General features: G+C 37.8%; 1 protein-coding gene across 3 annotated transcripts in view; it reads right to left on the bottom strand.

Moving 5' to 3' along the window:
• Nucleotides 1-5,239: 5,239 nt before the first annotated feature.
• The window catches only part of fam168a (family with sequence similarity 168 member A), a 34,849-nt gene continuing 29,639 nt past the window's right edge, over nt 5,240-10,449 (bottom strand). For all 3 annotated transcript variants that reach the window (XM_028045378.1, XM_028045377.1, XM_028045380.1), the window contains one exon: nt 5,240-10,356. The gene's annotated coding sequence lies outside the window, so the exon portion shown is untranslated. The remainder of the gene's footprint in view (nt 10,357-10,449) is intronic.

The raw sequence follows: 10,449 nt of genomic DNA, 5'->3' as shown, positions 1-10,449 counted from the left end.
TTGATAATTTCCAATGCGTGTCTGTCATGGTTTTATGTCTGTCTGCATTCAACCTCTGTAAAGCGCCTTGTGTTACACTTAGCTGTGTGAAAAATGGTCAGAAAGTAAAGCTTGATTGACATCAGAATACCAGCAAAGTTTTTCCAAATTAAGACATGCTTTAGAAAAAGAAAAGTTAGTGTTTATTTGCTGCATTTTGCTGGGAGTTAATTAACTCTCCCCTCACTTACTGATTGTATTCAGTGGCTTGATTGAACTGTTAAATATATTGAAAACAAGATCCTTCCATCTGTTCTTTAGATTCCTGAAATACAGGTGAAGCATCTTGTTAAAGGATACATAATTGTGATGATTACTGAGTGTTTGGGGAGTGAAAAGTAAAAACTAAAAGTCATCAGTTTGTTCCCCTACGCTTTAATTGTTACTTAATGATAATTGAGTAACTCACTGTTCTTAGTGCCTTTGTCCACAGTGCTCCAGGAACCAAGTCATAACCAGGTCTGCTCCTTTTTTACTAGTGTTTGTCCTTCAGAGCACAATCACTCATTATTGCCAAACGTGTCAGCAGTTAAATCGGGAGTCGTCACTTTTAGATTTAATTTCTGACTCGGTAAGTGTGAAATTGACTTCACACGCAAGAGGAGTGGGCTTCGACTCTCCACAGCAGTATGATTATGAAGACAGACGATTCCCTCTCTTTGTCCATCACTCTTTAAATGTCAGTGTATCGAGCTGCTGTAAAGTTGTTTATTGGTTTCTATTGACTCTGTAGATTAAATTACAGCTTCCTACCTCACAGTGTGTGTCTGCATGTGTGTAGAGAGAGCTTGGGAAGCCAGTAGAGTGGATGATTCCCATTATCCCAAGAGGCTGCCTGCAGTTACGTATCATTAATCAGAGTGCACTTGTTAGTGTGAGAACCCAGGATATAAAAGATGGGGTTGTCTTGATGATTAACATTCCACTAAACTATTATCGTTGCAGAAATCTTCTGTAGCTGTAGAGTAAAAGTAACCACTTTGTAGGGTGAGATTGCTTTACAACAATGGAGTGTCTTCACTTGGAGATTCCTTCAGACCCATGTTGCTACAGACCTCTACAGGTTATCCTGACCATGTGCCACCCATGTACAGTAGTCACAACATTGATAGTGTAGTGTCCTACTTATTCAATTCTTTTAGGAAAGGTCTTTTAGGAAAAGGCCTTTGCTGGACCAAGGTTTTTATCTTAAAAATTTCTGATTACAAACAGGAATCTTCAAGATACAGATGTTTTATGACCTTCTTATGATTGAATGATCTTAAACTGTTTGGATGCCTTTTTACACATGTCGATATGCTCTATAAGTATGATCTTATTTTTAGCGTTTCTGAATGACACAACAGTTTATTCGTGACTAGTTCCAACTTTAAAAAGTGAGTGATGTGTTACACTTTGGAATGTAGGTGTTAGGTGAAATGTATATATTATCATATATTTGTAGTTTCCTTTATAACGATAGTGTTACTTATATGATGTTCCTTGATTGTTTTCTTTTCCCTCAACATAAAGACTGTTTCTGTATGTTTTGATCTACTTTATCTCCGTCTTCACAAGAGGGCCTCCCTGAAGAGAAGCAGTGATAACCGTGCTCACGGGGTTCATTGCTCACCAGGACTTCTTCTTCCTTTGAACGGTTAGATAGCTGACGAATCGTCGCCTTGAAGATATACGACCTGTTCTGTTTTTACTCTGTGTTTTAATGCAAGATAACATGTGTTTAGTTAGTGATTGTCATTAGCACTGCAACTAAATGTTCTGTCCCCACCCCTTTAGAGTTGCAGTGCTCTCTGTGATAGGGACTCTGAAAGTAATAAAAAGAGAGGAGCGGACAAATGTGTTTCAGAGCTGTTGGAGATTTGTAACTGTAAACACATCTCTGTCCGTTCTCCTCGCAAGTACAAAAGAATCTAACTCTCTTGTCTTTTCTGTGTTTGTTCAATTTGTCTTTAATAGGTGTCAAACCTGACAGTAGGCTTTATTCAATACAATGATCACATATTAAAAACCACAGTATAAAACAAACAAAAAAAAATTAGCAATTCCATCTCTGGTTGGCTGACTGGTCCTGTGGACATGTCCTCTCCTGCCAGAAGACACCTGGGTTTTGAGGAATGGGCTCAGACACCAAAAGAATCAGAACCAAGGGACTAATCACCATGTCAGGATTTGGTTGGGATTAACTATTTGGCTACGTTGTTCACTTAAACTCTATTAACTCCCGCAAGATTCTTATATTAATTTTTCTGGCAACAACTGGAGAGACTGCAGATCTAGCTCCACCAGCAATTTTCCTTATTATTCTTTTAATAATTTGGTTTTTAATTCAAAGAGAGGAGACATCAAGATATTAAGAAGGTCTGGGTGAGAGAGCACTACAGCTTGCCTTTTTCTAAATAACTTCTGAGCTGACAGTGTCACTTTAAAGCTGCTCAATGTCCTGCAAGGGGTGGTGGAACTCCAGAGCAGAAATGAAACTTGGTTCAGAGAGAGAAAGAAATCGTCTCTTCTGACCCAAGTAAGGCCCTCTTCCCAGTTCTATCTCTTCTTTTTAGAAATCATTCCTGTTGCAAAAACCCTTTTTTGGTAGAGATAAAGAAAGACATGTAGAATTAGTTTGATATATCTTAAACATTCATTTCTAATTCAGAAAACCTTTTCTCTAAGTAATGTTTGACTCTATTTATCTAAATTAGTAAGCAGGTCTAATGTGATTATTAGTGCTTATAAAATTTCCACTTCCACCAAAAGTTGAGACTGATTGAACTTTGATACATTAATATAGTTGCTGTCTGTTACAACAGCATAAGTTCAAATTCAAAAATATTTTATTAAATTCAAAGAGTTATTGTGGATAGTGATAGCTATTGGCAGGAAAGATCTCCTGCCACAATCCGTCTTACAGTGAATTTGAGGAAGCCTCTGACCGCTGTTTCCCCAACACAGTCTCGTGAAGAGGATGGTCAGAGTTGTCCATAGTTTTCTTGATTTTATGTAGAACCCTTCTTTGTACCATCATCTCCAGAGGTTTCTCTGTCGTCCCCAGAACAGAGCCGGCCTTATTTGTGCACAAGAATGAACATTTGGAGGTCAAAACAAGTTTGAGGATGAAACATTAGTCATGTTGGAATTGAAACGTGTATGGACAGAGAAGTGTAGTTTTGAAAGAAGTCTGTCTTTCTGATCCTTCAACACCACAACCTCAGTCATGTTAGGCCCAACCCATAGTTTGAGCTGTTTCACAAAATCATTAATGGCAGGAAAAAAATGTAAAAAATTAACCTGCTAATGCCGTGCAAGATAAGAGCAAATAAACATGATCTTGTCCCTCCCAAAACTGAAGAACAGCATCTTTTTACACCTTCAAATCTGTCAAACTTTTTACTCTTCCTGCCAAGGTTTTCTTTGAAAGAGGCTTTTCCAATAAAGAAATTACCAACTTAACCAAACTTTGATTTCATTAAAAAAAAAAAAAACATTTAAAAAAGGTGTACTGAGCACCATTTGAGCTAGATCTTCAAGCTCACGGTAAACTGTTTGCTCAAAGCAAAAGCAGCTAAATGCCTGCCCTTAGAAGACTGCCTCCAAAGGATTCTGGTTTTTCTAGATTGTCCACTGGAGTCACATCTGTGTAGAACCTGACAAAGTTAATTCTGTTTATGTGTAAAGTTTGGAGAGCTCTTAAAAGTCAACCAAAGCAGGATGTTTAAACCTTTTGACAGAATGTTCAAAGGATAATCTAAAACTCTCCACTTTGAACATAATGAGACGGGGTTCGTCCTCGAGGTTTAACTTCATGCCAACTAGTTTTAACTTGTTACTGCATGCTCACCACCTGCTAGTTGCACACAAACTACAAGTTTACAAAAAAAAGTATGATAGAAGGGGAAAGAATGGAAGAAAGAAGGAAAGAAGGAAACAAGAAAAAAATGGCAAAGGAAGGAGATGAGGAATGAAGAAAGACAAGGGTAGAAGCAACAAAAGAATAGAACAAACATAAGGAAGAAAGAAAGGAAAGAAGTTATGGATAGAGAGGGAAGATAGAAAATAAAGTTTGTAAATACAAAAACCTCTCTCCAATTTCCTTTTCCCATTCTCACCCAAACCTTAAAAATACGTAAACTTTTCCAGACTACTTGTGAAACCTGAACATTTTTTGCCTTCTCGTTTTACACATACCGCTAGACTAGCAGCCTCCTTTAACATTGTGTTTTGTGCACAAAAATATGGGATTAGTGTGTAACATTGTGCAAATCTGTCAGAGAAATGGCTGATATTGCTTAAGTTGATCGGATGTCTGCAGTTACAGGAGAAGTGAAAGTGAAGTGTTCCTCTCCACTTGGTTTCCTTTCACCAGAAGGGGAATAACAGATCCATGTTCAATATGTGTAATACGACAGTAGAAAATGAACAACGGAACATTTCCTTCTGCAATTTCAGATTTTATTTCAAATTTACATTTAGAGCTGACAAACGTGATAACAGCTTTTGAAAAAAATCTCAAGAGACAGTCTTCCTTTTATAGGAAAATTTTAATAGTTATTCAATGTTCTACATTTTACAGTAAATATACAATTACAAACTTGGCTTAGTTATAGTACTAAGATCACTAACTGATCTTAAAAAAAAAAAAAAAAACCCTCAACAACAACAAAAATACATTTAAAAAAAAATAAACAGATTTACACTTCATATCACAAGCCTGACGCTGGTCCTTCACTCCGGACCAAATAGCTAACATACAATTCACTTCTCTCAACGCTGAACAGACGTTGGGCTTCAGTTTCAAACACAAACCTTACGGTAACAGAGATACCATAGCATGTGCAAACTGGGTACCAAACTAAAAACTTCCAAAGATGGGGTTGTTCCTATTACTCGATCCAAGCGCAATACGAGGACACGTGTTTGTTCTTTTTTCCATTTTTTTTTTCTTTTGGAAGACAAGGAATTTTCCACTTTTTGCATCACATTTAGTGTCAAATCAAAACCAAGAGAGACCTCTGACAAACTAAGAAATAAAAAGCTGCAGCAAGAACATCAAGGACAATTAAAAGCCTACTATTCGTTTTGATAGTAGTGTTGTAATTTATACCCATGAAAAACTAAGACTCAAACTGCAAGGCAGAAAAAAAAAGGGAGAGAAGAGGTGAAGGGAAATGGATGCAGGAGGCAATATATGGTTCTGGTCGTGTTTTCACTGTCAAAGTGGAAAAAGGTTAGACAGGTTGTTTTTTTTCACCTTTTAAAGGTCTGGAAATGTTACAGCGGACAGGATGATTTACGGAAAGAGGAAGAGATGATCAAAGACTCGCGTTTAAGACAACTTTGCACACGTTCCTCCTCACAGAACACACCAAAAATGCCCAACCTCCGACTTTTCACTTCAGTGCAAATTGAAAAATAACGAGACGAGGAATGGAGCGAACTAAATAGGCAGGCACACGCTTGCTTTCCCTGTAAAACAGGAATACTTGGGAGAAAAGTTGTCCTGTTTCTTAGCTCTGTAGATCTGCCTCTGTAACGTTGGCACCGTGCATCTCCTGGTAATTGGATGTTCTCATCAAAAACCAATAAAGATAAAAACTAAAAGCACAGTCATTAGATTTTCCTTAAGTATTAGATAGAAAAATAGGTTTTCTTTTTGTGGTTAAAAAAAATGAGTAGAAATAATTTTTTTATTATTAATATTTAGGATAAAATTGCTGTACTGGCAAAAAGGAAATGAAAATATTTCTGAATACTCCTAGACAGAAACTATATTCTCAGACTAAACAACAAATGCATACAATTTTGATGAGTTTGAGTGAGGAAAGTTAAACTGATAAAAAAAAAAAATCAAGTCAGAATTTTAAATGGGATGGTAGATCAGAAAAAAAAGGTTGGCCCCTCTGAGGTTGCCCAAATTGTAGTTTTTCTTTGCTACTGATGTTACAATGTCTTAATATAAACTTAAATATGAAAACAAAATAATTTCTGCTCATCTGTTTGACCACAAGACAAAATTAAAAATAGACTGCAAATTCATATTAAAAGAAAAGAGAAAAACACTTTCTAGTTTCTGAAGAGAAAAATGAAATTACCACAACATGCACAGACCAGGTTGGTCCACAGCTCAGAAAACTCTTATAAGTGCAGCAAATAAGAGGCATCACCTTGAGTCCTGTTTTGTTACTTTAAAAGACTATTTGGATCATAATGTGCCAGTGCTCAAGGTACGATACCCAATTCTTCTATGCATGTTGGCTCAAAGCCTTCAACCACTACGAAGCCACTTTATGACTTTGTCACTAGTGACATCTAGTGTTAAACAGGGTCAGCTGACACAAAAATGGCAGCAATCATGATGTAATTCAATAAGACTGCAGTTTAGGTGAGGGTGTTGAGTGTAGCAAAGGTCAAACTGAGGAAAAACAAAACAAGAGAAAAAAGTTCAATCGAGGTAAGAGTGGAAAAAGACTGGGGACAGACATCATTTTGCATCCCCGAGGTTGGAGAAATGAAGAGTCCGAAGGGAGATGCAAAATGGCATGGAGTAAAAACAAGTTAGACACGTAGGGTACAGTAAGCCTAAAAAGTCAGACAAGTAATAAGAGTCAACAACGCGACAGAAAAAAAGGACAGCAATAGGAAAACACAGATTCCACGGGAAGCAAGACGTAACAAGGACTCAGAGCTCACCAGTTATTAGGGAGAAGAAACTTAGTTACTGAATAACAATTGGTGAAATATGGCACAGGAAAATTAAATTTAAACAAAAAAAAAAAAAAAAGAATGGAGACTGAGGGTTTTTTCAGAAATCATTCAATACATCCTTGCAGCTATGGAGCTAAAACAGACAGACAATTGGACACATTTATCCTCCACTTCAGCTCTGTCACTCATCCTCTACTTCCCTCAGCGTGTCTGGGAATTCAGGCAGCAGGTATTAAAAAAAATAAAATAAAAAAGCCTGTGGGAATCTGGTGCCAGACTCCACAACTTCCAATAATCTACAGACACCGTGGTAACTTCTCCCCTCAAAGTGAAAGATATGTAGAGGACAGGGATGCAGTAAAAAAACCAACAACAAAAAAACCCCTTAAATAAAAAGCACAAACAGTAGCTGCCACATTAATGCAACCATGCTTAGCTAGAAATACATTACTGTACCACTCGCTCTTTAAATATACTGCATGTTGTTTTTTTTAAACCTAGAAAACCAATGCTATAGTGAAAGACACCTGAATATTATGCAAACCCATTACGTTCAACTGACCTAAGGGAGAGAAGGAAAAGAAACAAAGCAAACAAGAGGATTTTAATTCAGAAATACTGACAAAAGTAGTGGTTGGTTAAATAATCCTAATGTAGAGTAACATTGCTGCTGTCGCAAGAAAATCCTGCTTTTTTTATATTATCCAGTCTCACAATCAATTTTAAATATACAGGATCTGGTCATGGTCGAAACTCCAATATTATCCACCACATATTCAGTGAAATTTTTATTTTCCTCCAACAGCGGCATTATGCAATATCGTCTTAAGAATTAACCTACTAGTGTACAAACATCTTGACTAATAATAATTCAAACACTCCACCTTATTGTTTTAATTATGATATAAATTGCTTTTTCCTCCTTTTTGCACTACAAAGCCTAAGTACCTGTTACTTAGCATTAAATTATAGTATAGTCAAGTTTTTTTTCCTTTTATCTTATGTTGTGCAATAATTCCTTGCATGGTTATTCAATACCCCAAAGTTCTGATATGTTCTTGACTTCTTTGCAGTATTACTTATTGAACGTTGGCAGCGCGGGCAGCCTCAACTCCCTATTTGGATATCACGATTTCTTTTTAAACAAACTCAAAAAGGCTGTCAAAATAATTACTTTGTCAACAGATGGAGTGCGCACGCCCTTCATTTATTGCAATAATCAAACCACTACATCCACACACCAGCAGTAAATGCTTCTTGTAATACCGACCTGCACTGTACAGATCTCAAGAGTTAGGATGCGAGTAGGCATGGGCCGGCACAAGATCCTGATTGTATGATAACCTCGAGTTAAAAGGAAAAAGAAAAAAAAGCTTCTGAATTTTAACAAAAACTTGAAATGAAAACATGGCGTCATTGCTTTCATTTAAAATATGTCGCAAGTTATTCCTTCTGCTATTAATTACATATTGATTACTAGATTTATAAACTTTAACGCTCACAAACTAAGTTGAGAACAGCAATATTTGAGGAAATGCTTTCAAGTGCTAGCAACAGGAAATATTCAAAATAGGGCTACACAAAATAGTGAATTGCAATATTTGGTATGCGGCGATGTTTCAAAACTGTTGCCAATGCTATGTGAGCAGCTGGATAAATTGTTGCCGCCTTTTATGCCCACACCTGATACAAATCTCATAAAGATATATAAAAAAAACAAAGTTGTAATGACAAAGAGAAACAAAAATGTGATTTAGTCATTATCATCCTAATGCTTAACATTAATGTTGCAATTTAATCTTTTCACTAAATTGTACAGCCCTGTTCTACAAATATCCCTGGCCAACTGGCCAACTTTGTCATTTTGTAATCAAGACAGCCTATGCGATTTAGCAGGTTCCTTTCAGCCAGCTGGCCAGCAGTGCACATCCACAGCTCCATGGGGCTCCATGCAATCAGAGAAAAACCCTGGGGACTCTGCCACTTTCTCTTGCATCTCAGTAAAAAACTTTACACCTTACGAACAGTACGACAGGAAACTTTGGCGGTTTCAAACACCGGTTACACCTGGATGCAAGGAACCGGCCTATGCCTAGATGCTAGTGGGATTTATTTTCCTCAGAGTAAATCCTAAAAAATGCCACTGGCCTTATCCAAGTATTAAAACCCCACAATCAGTCTTTAACCTTCTACACAAATTTTCCCCAGACGAGGACAAACAAGGAAGAAACAATCACAACAGTCAGTGTGTCACGTTTCCCGTTAGACCTACAAAAGTTTCCCCATCATTCAGCAGCAGTGGATGACGCTGAAGTGCGTTCACTTTATTGGGCCTTCATTAAATTTGTCTCAGCTGTTGTGTGTTTGTTCATTAGTCCTCGCCTGGGAAGTGGAAGGAGATAGCACGATCACAGCCAGAAGAGAAGACAGAAAATCGATGTAGAGTACAAAAATAGCCACAATGTGTCGTCCGCCTTTAAAGGAGAAACGTCACACACTTAAATGTCTTGTACTTTGAAATTGTTCGCCTGCCTTTCAATGTGTTACATCCCCCCCCCCGCCTCCACAATCTCTTTAAACTCATTTTGTGCTGGCAGTTTCTGCCAGATAGCTATGTTTCTTTTTGTGTGTTTTACAACTGGAGGTACTGTCCAGTAAGTGCCACTAAGTATGAGCGTGTTTAAGTGTAATCCCCAAAACCCCTAAATTTGTTTAAATGCAAAAACCCACAGACAAAAGAGTCACTGTTATGACCCAAACTAGCTAGGTTAAGATTCCAATAGTGTCCCAACATGCCAGCCTGCATAGAGAGTAGCATGAAGTCGGAGAATCTTTTCGTTAGTGTGTACTAGGTACAGCGTTAATGTGAAAACACGACGGGTCGTGATCTGAAAGTGCTCACAGCACCAACTAATGTGGCAAAAGGGATGACGGACACACAGCTACTACGCGTTGGAAGACAAGTGAGATCGGATTGAGAATCAAACATAATCAGGCAAAAAATAGGGATGAAGAGGAAGGCAGGAAAAAATAAAAGGTGAAGCAATCGAGGTTGGTAGTATAAAGGACATTTAGAAATATTATTACCCCCCTTAAAAGCAGGAAAAAAATGATCAGATGATGTTAAAACCCTGTGCTGATATCTAGTTATTAGAAAATTTGGCAGCATTAGTCAATAGTCTTTGATGATGATGATGATGTCCAATATTTTCCAGCAAACTGAGCAGCAGCGGCAGCAGCAGGCGGGGAGCACACACACCAGCACAACACAAAAACAGGAGCGACCGACCGACACCTGCGATTGGTCGAGAGTCCTTTCTGGAGTTCAAAGGAGAGACGCGGCAAAAAAAAAAAAAAAAAATAGAGGAATTCAAACTAAACAATCGAGAGGAAATAAAATAAGACCGTAATGACTGGTTGGCAAATAAACAGAAGAGAGAATAATAAAAACAAAAGCAGCCTTTGTATAAACATTAGAGAATGTCGCATAATAATAATAATAATAGTAAAGTGGCTGTTGCACTTTAGTTTTGTTCTTGCAGACAGGTGCCGAGTTCTCGTGGTTACCGCTGGGAGCTCGTGTAACATTTGAGCAGTTGCATACGATGGTGGACTCCAGATCTGGTGGGGTGAGCAGAGAAGAAGAGCATGGGTTGACGTGAGGCTGCAGAGTTTGTTTGTTGGTGGGGGAGGAGGACAGGACTAAATGGCAGG

This window comes from Xiphophorus couchianus, chromosome 18 (genome assembly GCF_001444195.1).
Source record: "Xiphophorus couchianus chromosome 18, X_couchianus-1.0, whole genome shotgun sequence".
Classification (NCBI taxonomy): domain Eukaryota; kingdom Metazoa; phylum Chordata; class Actinopteri; order Cyprinodontiformes; family Poeciliidae; genus Xiphophorus; species Xiphophorus couchianus.
Note: the sequence above shows the minus strand (reverse complement) of the source record. Positions and strands in the feature narration are given on the sequence as shown.